Genomic DNA, 11404 nt, shown 5'->3' on the forward strand with positions numbered 1-11404 from the left:
ATCTGCTGTTAGGGCTTTTTTTTTTCTTTTTCTTTTAACCCGAAGCTTTATAATAACAAATACAGAACACATTTTAGATTTTTTTTTTTTATAAGTGTATCACAAGTGAGTCTTGAAGGCCTTGCCTCTCTTGTTTTTCTTCTTCCGCTTGCTATGAACAAAGAACAAACAAACAAACAAACCACAACAACCAAAAATGAAAACCGACTACGGAGACAAATATTTTTCATGCACACGCTTGTTTCGGAAGTCATACTTTGTGTATTCCATTATAAAACAGAACTCATCCCCTATCACAGCCACATTACAAACTTGCATTGCCGCAACTCTTGTGGTGTGCCACTTCGTCTCCCTCTTTCTGTTTCCAACACGAGATTACTAAGCATAATTCATCAAAAGTAATCAATGTGCATCAGAGCGACTGAACGTCTCTAGGAACGAACTTCATGCTCAAACATAATATCAATTAAAACAGGTGTTCCATATCGAAAACTTTAATTGCAAATAAGACAACAGTTTTATCCAAGTAACACGTACATTGATTACTTTCCAGTTTGAATGCCAACTGGTAATAAATATTGTGTAAAATAAATTCTTCGCAGTTCCCATACCCTTCATTCTAAGGTTGGTAATCTTGGAACCCTTCAAATATCAATGTATTTCAGAGAAAAAAAGGGGGGTAAAACATGGCCCAGAGGATATAAACTGGCCTAGGCCAAACTATACCCCGGGTAGCCCAGGCTAGTTTATACGGGGTTATATTCTGGCCTGGGCCAGTTTATACGGGGGTGAACTCTGGCCAGGGTAAGATCTGGTCTCTTACACTGGGTTATAACAGAGACTCACTTTGTTTTCACAAGAGATTCAAAAAGCAAGAGTAAAATACGTCAATATGATAATCATCCACATCGAATTATCCTCGAACCAAGGACAAACGCATGGTCCCCCCTCCCCACTCCATATGCACCTCCTTCTCCCCACGCCCTGCCGATCGTCCAAAAATTCCAATACACAATTACGCCTGTTACACCTAAAGTGTCGTAATACCGCAATCTCTACACCTGCGTCCACAGTGAACTGTCTTCGTTAGGTCACCATGAGGCCCCACACCAGAGAAGAACATACCCTGCTGCCGAGTCACTCAGGTCATGCTCAGAGGAGCCTACTCTGTTGCTTTAAATGCAGGGCAGCACTCGCTGAGACACCCCCAGACAACAACAATCGTTAAGTCCCATGGACACGTTCATACAATCCCCCACCCACCCCCTCTCCCCCAAGTTTCATTTAGTTTCAGGGGCTGCACCGATTGTCAGATAAGCATTTTATGGCCAGATATGAGGTATCAGTTGGATATACTTTGCAGGCAGCTGTTATTTAGAGATATAGCACTGACCAACAAAAGTGATACCTGCCACTTCATCCAGTTTTTCATCCAGTTTTGAGACAGTTCACATTATCAGCTTTACAACCTTCGACCAGGTAACAGGTAGAAGTCGATCAGAAATCCCGGTTAGATCTTGTTTCAGGCAGAACAAACAGATCAATGACTTTGATGGACATGACAGAACGGTGCAAGCCCGATTAGCCTATTTCCGTTTCGCCTACTCTTAGATCGTGCCGCCACCCTCAAGGGCCTCTTCAGAGTTTGACTCTGTCCTTTGTTTGCCTGCACGATAGTCCCGTTTAGCCAACTCAGCCTCTCTCTCTCTTGACTGTATAACACATATGTACAACCACACTAATGTTCGTACGCAGGTACCACTATCAGTTTCTATGAACACTTGTAATTCTCTTTGGTCTTGAGACAGGGCGAAATATTACGAGTGCTTTCACAGACGGGGGCTTCCAAGCAAATATAATACAATTCAGTTTTGGATAAAGATTCGTCAGTATTCAAAGCGAGAGAGGCGGACACGTTTTATTGTATCAAAATAAATTATCGATACAGAGACCAGAACGCCAACATAAGAGACCGGGTGATTCCCCCCTCCCCCGCCCCCCAAACCCCGACCACCCCTTTTCTAATCATTTTTTTTTTAACGCACAGACAGACAGACAGACACACACACACACACACAGAGTGCAACTGGGAACTGGAAATAGGTGAATCGGGATCACCAGTGCTGCGACAGGCGAATCGGGAATAGACGAATCGGGACGACACCGACAGAACAGCACTCACCACAGATACTGCCGTCTGGTGAAGCCACCTTTAACTTGCATTCACAGGTGTTGCTGGCGCTGCAGGATGCACCCGCCACGCAACTGTGTGTGCTATCACATGGATTGCCACGTTCTGTTTCTGCGAGCGAGCGCGCGCGCACGCACACACACACACACACACACACACAAGGAACATAATGTGAAATGATTTCACACGCACACACACGTTCGCGCCCGCACACACACACACTGATATGTATAATATGTTGTTCACGATATTCACAGCTAACCTCTGTGTGTGTGTGTGTGTGTGTGTGTGTGTGTGTGTGCGCGCGCGTGCACATGTGTTCATACTTACTGCAGGCTCCAAGAGAGTCACAGTACAGGTAGTGCCAGTGCCAGTGTGTGTGTGTGTCTGCGCGTGTGTGCGCGCGCACCTGTGTGTGTGCACGCGCGCGCGTGTTCATACTTACTATAAGCCCCAAGAGAGTCACAGTGCCAGTGTGTGTATGTGTGTGTGTGTGTTGTGTATGTGTGTGTGTGTGTGCGCGCGCGCGCGTGCGTGTGTGCGCGCGCGTTTGTGCGTGTGCGCGCGCACATGTAAATACTTACTACAAGCCCCCAGAGAGTAACAGCCAGTGCCAGTGTGTGTGTGTGTGTGTGTATGTGTGTGTGTGTGTGTGTGTGTGTGTGTGTGTGTGTGTGTGCGCGCGCGCGCGCGCCCCCGCGTAGAAGCCACAGTGTGTGCGCGCGCGCACGCATGTGTGTGTGTGTGTGTGTGTGTGTGTGTGTGTGTGTGCGCGTGCGTGTTGTGTTTGTGTGTCAGTTTGTGCGCGCCTGTTCTTACTTAATACACGCCCCCTCCCCCCGCGAGTCACAGACTGTGGCAGTGTGTGTGTGTGTGTGTGTGTGTGTGTGTGTGTGTTGTGTGTGTGTGTTCATACTTACTACAGGTATGCAGAACGTCACAGACAGTGCCAGACACACAGTTTTTCCCTTCCGCCACGACTTCACACTTAGAAGACTTGGCCAGTTCTGACAACAGGTGACGTCACTATCGCCAATAATATCGTCATCTACATCATCATATGACTATCACTGACTAGTTCACAATCGTCGCTGTCAAGTACTATACCTAATCGTCGCCACTGACATTGTCATCATTATGACAATTACTGTTGTTATCATTATTATTGTAGTGTTACTGTTTAATGCAAGGATCATGTTTATGTACTCACAAACACAAACAAACATTCACATAGAAAGTCTCTTTGGCACAGATTACAAACAGGCACAAACACAAACTTTCACACAGAAAGTCTCCTTGGCGCAGTTTACAGACAGGCACAAACACAAACAAAAATTCACATAGAAAGTCTCTTTGGCACAGTTTACATTCAGAATCAACAGACAAGGCGAGCCACGGGAATCAGGGAAACTTTTTTTTTGTTCAGTCTTTGTAAGTATAAAGTGTTGTCATTACTCTGTTAACAGCAGATATTCCATGGTACGTACTGAATGTGATAGTGTCAAACACCTTGTTGTTGTTGAATAGGTTAACATTAGCCACACGCTACACAGGCATTCAATAGCCAAGACAGCCCTTGGATCAGACGATTTATTCAGTTTAAGGCCACAGCCCCATATAAACAGGTGTGTTAAAAAAAATTAACTATGACTGTTTATACTCCAAAAACTTATCAATTACTACAACAATTAGAATACAGCTGTCTTTCGTGGAAGTGCCCAATATGAAAGAGGTCTAGAAAACTAAATTGCGCAAAGTATCTTCAAAATTCGATGACATCAATAAACACTGTCGAGATAAACATGGATATCTATACCATTTCTTTGGAATAAATTCAACTCGAGGGTCAGTCTGGGAAGACAATTTCAAAACAAAATAAACTTCATCCTCTCTGGATTCTTTGCATATCTGTGTAGCCTACTTTTACTTGTTTGGGTAAGAAATACTAAATTTAAATCTGGTCAGAGTAAACCGTTGGTGTCTGTTTGTGTTACACAAAAAGCGTGTCTTTACTGCATGATTACAAATTATGAATTTTACACACACAAAACCTTGAACTTGATTGGATGTGGCTTGAAGAGAGAGAGCGTGAGAATGAGAAGAAGAAGAAGAAGAAGAGAGAGGGTGGGTTGGGGGAGGGGTGGGGGCGGAGAGAGAATGGAAACTGTAGCTGGAATTTATTCATAAAGGCCAAAGCCCCAAACGAAGGGAACAACATCAGTTTTCAGCAAGTAGGAAAATAGTAAATTTAAGCCAGGATATAAACATAAAAACGTATGTGCCGAACTGGATGATACATAAGCAGTGATTATCAATATTACACAGTATAACAGCAATACTAAGACATGGTCAAGAGCTTTCAATTTCTCTTCTTTTGAATGCTTGGTATAAGAATATAGCACACACACAAAAATCATTACAAGTTCAGAGAGAATGAGAAAGAGAGGGAAATAGAGACAGAGGGATAGTGAGAGAAAGAGACACAGAGAGAGAAAGAGAGAGAGAGAGAGAGAGAGAGAGAGAGAGAGACAGACAGACAGACAGACAGAGAAATACAGACAGGGATATCTCTCTCTCTCTCTCTCTCTCTCTCTATATATATATATATAATTTTTAACATCGCACCATAATCTGTTGGGCTCACATGATAATGCATGGTATGCTATTCTCGATTAAACGATAAATCCAAGCCCAGATGTCTTCATTTTCCCATAAAGTAATGGAGGACGAACCAAAAACACCTTGGTTAATCGTTTGACCTGTAAACGTGTATTTGCGTTTGGGGTGCGGGGTGGTTCTAAAAAAGTTCTCAATTATGCTCATGTTGGTCCTAATGTACCTCCGCAAGGAAGGTTGGTTTGCACAGCTAGCGAAAGGTATTTCGCATTGTGTAGTGCTCTTTGGGCTTGGTACCGGCTCCTGACTGCTAACCAGGGTGAAACCACTACTCAGCAACGAAAATTCACCATAGCTCAGCAGTTTCCTCTTTTTTTGGTTAAGTTTTTGTTTTGTTTTGGATCGCTTTTTAAAACCACCATCCCACCCCAAACGCAAATACAGTTTTAATAGTTAAAAGACCAACAAAGACTGTTTTTTGGTGCGTCCTCCATTACCTCATGGAAAAAACGAAGAGATCTGGGCTTGGATTTATGATATAATCTATCTATCTATATCTATACAGACAGAAAGACCGAGAGAAAAGACAGAGAGACAGACAGAGACTTGAGGGAGGCGCAGCAGAAAGGCACGACAGTCCAGCTGTATAACTCACTACAGGTGAAGGTCTCCTCATCACATACAGTCCCCATCACACACAGAGTGGACGTCTTCCCAGCACACCGTTTTCCAAGTACCACACCTGTAAGTCACAGGTACCGGGGTGATTATATTGTGAGTGATCCTCATCACCCTGTTCTCCATGTCAGGCGTGTGTGGGATGCTCACAAGAAATAATCATCGAATATATTTCCCGGTGTAGTGCCCACGAGGTGTTCCTTTTCCCAACTGACTATCATACTGCTTTTCAACTTTTGATACCACTGTGGTGTTTTTATTCATTAAAAGTGCATCATTCTTAGCCAGTTGTACATATGGAGTCTCCCGTCGGACCGACGGGTGAGTAGGCAGGCAGGCTTATCTGTCGGTGTGTGTCCTCATATGGGAGAAGAGGCCGATTCTGGATGCACAGAACTTCCCACAGGTGTTGCAAAGGAAAACATCTCCAGAAGCTGAGCCCTGCTTCCTTCGCTCTCGCTTCTCCTTAATGGCAAGCGTTCTCTTGTTTTCAAACGTCTTTATGCCACAAGAGCACAGCATCCTCCAGCGAGAGCGGTCAAGGACATCAGTTTCCCAGGAAGCGATGACTATGTCACAGGCTTTGAGGTTTGTCTTCAAGGTGTCCTTGAAGCGCTTGCAGGGTCTTCGAAGTTCGCGGTGGCCTTCCTTCAGCTGGCCATACAAGAGCATCTTCGGGATCCTGCTATCTCTCATGCGATTAACGTGTCCTGTCCTGCGTGGCTGGGACTGGGTCAGCAGGCTTTCAATGCTGGGCAGGCCGCTCTGAAGGGCTAGCTCGTTCCGACATTAGCCTGGTAGCCTGACCAGCACAGGTGACTTTTTTTTAGTGAGGAGCTGAGCAGTCCCTTCCCCACTCTCTCGCCTACCGACGCTCTCAGTCCCACAGGTGCAGATACTGCCACGTCTAGGACGGCCTCGGCAGGTGCAGGTTTTTTCTTCGGAGTCCCGTCTCCTACGAGGACTGCCAGCCATGGATTAAAGCTCCCCCTGCCCTTTGGTCATCCTCTTCATCCTTTACATCCGTTGGGAAAGGTTTCCTCCTCCGCCTGGTCAGTCCTTGGGAAACTTCACATGCGGCAGGTAGTACAGGGTTACATAGTACCAGTAGCAAGGCTATGCTCCTGACCTGACCTCCCAGTTATACATATATATATATATATATATATACATCTATATATATCTAAAAGAAAAGAAAAGAAAAAGGTAATCAAATCATCCTCTTAGTCTAGTAGCCATATCAACCGTCATCATATACCATCCGCCTGGTTGGCCAGCTGCATCAAATATCTTCATTAAATCAGCATTCTAATTGGCATGTCATGTCTAAATCATACATCCAGTCATTCTTGTTGTCTAACATGTATGCTGTTGCCTCCTGTCATAGTAACGTCCATGGTCCCATCCTTGGATCATTCCGTTCTCCATATGCGACTTCCTCGTGGTTTTGTTGAATATGTGCCATCATAGAGGCTCATATACGCGTGCATTCGCCAGCATACGCACACACATACACACACACATGCGCGCGCGCATGCAAACACTTGGTATGTGTGCATGGGAGGGAGAGAGAGAGAGAGAGAAGGACAGACAGGGAGAGGGGTGAGGAGAGACACAGAGAGTGGGGTGAGGAGAGAGAGAGAGAGAGAGAGGAGAGAGAGAAAGGGAGATAGAGATAGAGACAGACAGACAGACAGACAGAGACAGAGAGCGAAAGGGGAACTCACGACAGACTTTGGTGAGTTTCTCACACACAGTGTCCTGCTCACAGATGTCCGTCACATCCTCCCCACACGCCTGGCCCGCCAGCCGTCCTGACCAACACACGGCATTCCATTCCATTCCATTTCATTCTATGACAGTCAATCATGACTGGCCTACCAGCCGTCCTGACCAACAGACGGCATTTCATTCCATTCCATTTCATTCTATGGCAGTCAATCATGACTGGCCCTCCAGCCGTCCTGACCAACAGACGGCATTCCATTCCATTCCATTTCATTCTATGACAGTCAATCATGACTGGCCCTCCAGCCGTCCTGACCAACACACGGCATTTCATTCCATTCCATTTCATTCTGACAGTCAATCATGACTGGCCTACAGCCGTCCTGACCAACAGACGGCATTCCATTCCATTCCATTTCATTCTATGACAGTCAATCATGACTGGCCCACCAGCCGTCCTGACCAACACTCGGCATTTCATTCCATACCATTTCATTCTGACAGTCAATCATGACTGGCCTACAGCCGTCCTGACCAACAGACGGCATTCCATTCCATTTCATTCTATGACAGTCAATCATGACTGGCCCGCAGCCGTCCTGACCAACAGACGGCATTCCATTCCATTCCATTTCATTCTATGACAGTCAATCATGACTGGCCCACCAGCCGTCCTGACCAACACACGGCATTTCATTTCATTCCATTTCATTCTGACAGTCAATCATGACTGGCCCACCAACAGTCCTGACCAACACACGGCATTCCATTCCATTCCATTTCATTCTGTGACAGTCAATCATGACTGGCCCACCAGCCGTCCTGACCAACACACGGCATTTCATTTCATTCCATTTCATTCTGACAGTCAATCATGACTGGCCCACCAACAGTCCTGACCAACACACGGCATTTAATTTCATACCATTTCATTCTGACAGTCAATCATGACTGGCCCACCAGCCGTCCTGACCAACACACGGCATTTCATTTCATTCCATTTCATTCTGACAGTCAATCATGACTGGCCCACCAACAGTCCTGACCAACACACGGCATTTCATTTTATTTAATTTCATTCTATGACAGTCAACTGTGACTGGCCCACCAGCCGTCCTGACCAGCACACGACATTTCATTCCATTTCATTCTATGACAGTCAATCGTGACTGACCGCCAGCCGTCCTGACCAGCACACGGCATTTCAGTTCAGTCCATTTCAGTCTATGACAGTCAATCATGACTGGCCCACCAGCCGTCCTGACCAACACACGGCATTTCAGTTCAGTCCATTTCATTATATGACAGTCAATCATGACCGACTATGACAGCAGTGGTGGCAGCTTGGCCAGATTTTTACAGTAGAGACTGTCTTGCCCACGTTACATTCCCACTCTCTCGGGCATGAGGGTTTTAAGACAGTAGGCGCTGGGACGATCACAAAAGGCCAACTAGCCACAATGTCTGTAGCACTAAGAACCTTGTCTCCTAGTTTGAGATCCACAGTCCTTCACAAAATACAAAAGCTGTAAATGATTGTTCATTGCAGTGGAGGAACCATACAGCTTTCACTGTCAATCTGACATTTTTATTAGTGACAGTTATACAGTGACATCTTCCATCAAAATACCAGGATCAAATGCAATGTCGTCTACAAAGCAGAAGGCTCACTCATGATGCAGAAGCCGACTGAACTTTTCCAGTCCATGTTGAACAAAAGAAGTGTCCAACAACATTTCAAGTCTGGCCTTAAAACCCACCTCTTCACAAGATAGCCTCCCTCCCCTGCCTCTTCCTTGTCTTCAGTTTCTTCAGTTTTAGAGTTATGCATGCGTGTGAATGTCTGGAGTGAAAGCGCTTAGATTTGTCTCTGCACAAGATTCAGCGCTATATAAATACTATTATTGTTATTTGAAAGATGCTACCATAGTCCACATCCACATCAGGAAAGGCTACCGCCAGTCTTGTGACAATCACCGAAACATCTCCATTCTGTCCATAGCTGGGAAGATCTTGGTTCGCGTCCTGCTCAGTCGCATTCTCCAACACCTTGAGTGAGGTCTCCTCCCAGAAAACCAGTGTGGCTTTCATACATAGCGTGGAATTGTCGTCATGATATCTGCTGCACGCCAAGTCCAGGAAAAATTCCAAGAGCAGCACAGCGACCTCTTCGTGATCTTCGACGACCTGACCAAGGCATTCCACACGGACATCAGAGATGGCTAATGGAAGATAATGGAGAAGTTTGGCTGTCCCAGCAAGTTCATCTTGATTGTTCAGCAGTTCCATGATGACATGATGGTCAAAGTTCTAGATGATGGGGACGAGTCTGAAGCCTTCCCAGTGACAAACGGTATAAAGCAAAGATGCGTTATCACCCCTACACTGTGCAGCATGGTCTTCTCTGTTATGCTGAATGACGACTTTCGTGATTGCCAGGATGGTATAAACATCAAATACAGGGCTGATGGTGGGGCGTTCAACCGCCGGCACCTGCATGCTGCTACAAATATAGAGGAGACCTTCATCAGATACTTCTTATTCGCTGATGGGTGCGCCCTCAATGCCAGCACACAGCAGAACATGCAGCGATAAACAGATTGCTTCTCATGAGCCTTGACAACTTTGGTCTCACAATCAGCACCAAAAAGACCGAAGTCATGTACCAGCCTGTACTCGGAACGCCCTAACAGAAACCACATATCACAGTAAAGGAGCAGAAGCTACAGGCAGTTGACAGCTAGCTATCTGGGCAGTACTCTTTCACAAGTGGTAAACATTGATACAGAGGTCAGCAACAGAATTTCCATAGCCAGTGTTGCTTTTGGGAGACTTCGTAAGAACGTATGAGAGGGGAGAGGATTCAGGTTTCCCACCAAGCTGAAGGTCTACCGAGAAGTGGTACTCACCAACCTTCTCCATGACAGCGAGACCTGGACTGTCTACAGCAGACATCCTAAACGGCTCAACCAAATTCACTTGAGCTGCCTCCTCAGAGTTCTCTACATACGATGGCAGGACAAAAAGTCAGACACAGAGGTCCTGGAAAGGGCTAGCACCCACAGTGTCTACACCCTTCTACAGAAAGCACAAACCAGATGGGCTGGCCATGTCAGGATGTCTGACAGTCGACTGCCAAAACAGTTGCTGTAAGGAGAGCTGAGCCAGGGCTGTGCGCAAGGCACGAGATACCTCCACTTCCACTGCAGCACAAACCCACATGTGTCGCACATTTGGGTGAGCTTTTTGGGCCTGGGCTGACTTCACCAGTAACCTCCGAACCCACAGCGACAGATCCTCCAGCTGATGCTGAAGTCATGGTCATCTTCGACTTCGAAAGATGAACAACAATAACATCTTCAGCCAGGAGACCAAGTTCTAAGTACTTTACAAACACGGAAGTCATTTGCAAAACAGTTTGCCAGACATGGGTTAAGCCGACTGACAGCTGCCTTTGTTAAGGGCTGATCATTCGGTTTTTTTTCATATAATTCAGCCAGGCTTCAATCACACACGCATACACATGTATCATTCAAATCAAATGAATTTTGACATGTGATAGTTTTGCTTATAGTGCAACCGACCGCACAGGGCAATATCACAGTGTCCATTAAAACAAATTCAACCACGATAAACATTAAACTCTGCCACAAAACATGAACAAAAACAAACAAAAACAGCAACCTGCAAAACAACACAGATCATGACATATCTTCTTAACAATTACACTGCCTAAGGCAAATGAGGCTAGGCTGTGCTGGGGGAGTCAGCCCTTCCGCTTCATTTATCATTCCCATATTGTTCTTCAAAACCACACAAAAACACAAAAAAGGCCATATAGGAAAAAAAAGAAAAAAAAAACCCACCAAAACTACGGCGAAAGGACTGCTGATATCCATCCCAGTGTTTACCTAATTGCTAGAGCAAAACAACACTTAAAATATATCATAGAATGCGAAAAAGAAAGAAAAAAGAGCGTCATTGCTTGTTGGAAAAAAAAGGGGAGGCAGAAAAAGCATAAGATGGTGCACGGAAAAAAGGCAGCCAGAGCGACAGAAAAGAGGAACTTTCTGAATTATAATTTCCAAAAGACGGGGATTCTATCTGTGCTGAAAAATCCCAAGCATCACATTGAGGTAACCACATCAAATTCAGTAAACTCAAATCAGGTTGGTTTCCAACAGACGGGGA

The 11404-nt window shown here is 45.4% G+C and overlaps 1 long non-coding RNA gene across 1 annotated transcript; it reads right to left on the minus strand.

Moving 5' to 3' along the window:
• Positions 1-2190: 2190 nt before the first annotated feature.
• LOC143278096 (uncharacterized) lies at positions 2191-5549 on the minus strand. The gene is made up of 3 exons (XR_013053828.1): positions 5463-5549; positions 3112-3198; positions 2191-2302 (listed from the first exon to the last, which is right to left on the minus strand). It is a non-coding gene; the product is annotated as an uncharacterized LOC143278096 (long non-coding RNA).
• Positions 5550-11404: the final 5855 nt, after the last annotated feature.

The sequence above is a fragment of the Babylonia areolata genome, chromosome 35 (assembly GCF_041734735.1).
Source record: "Babylonia areolata isolate BAREFJ2019XMU chromosome 35, ASM4173473v1, whole genome shotgun sequence".
Lineage (NCBI taxonomy): Eukaryota > Metazoa > Mollusca > Gastropoda > Neogastropoda > Buccinidae > Babylonia > Babylonia areolata.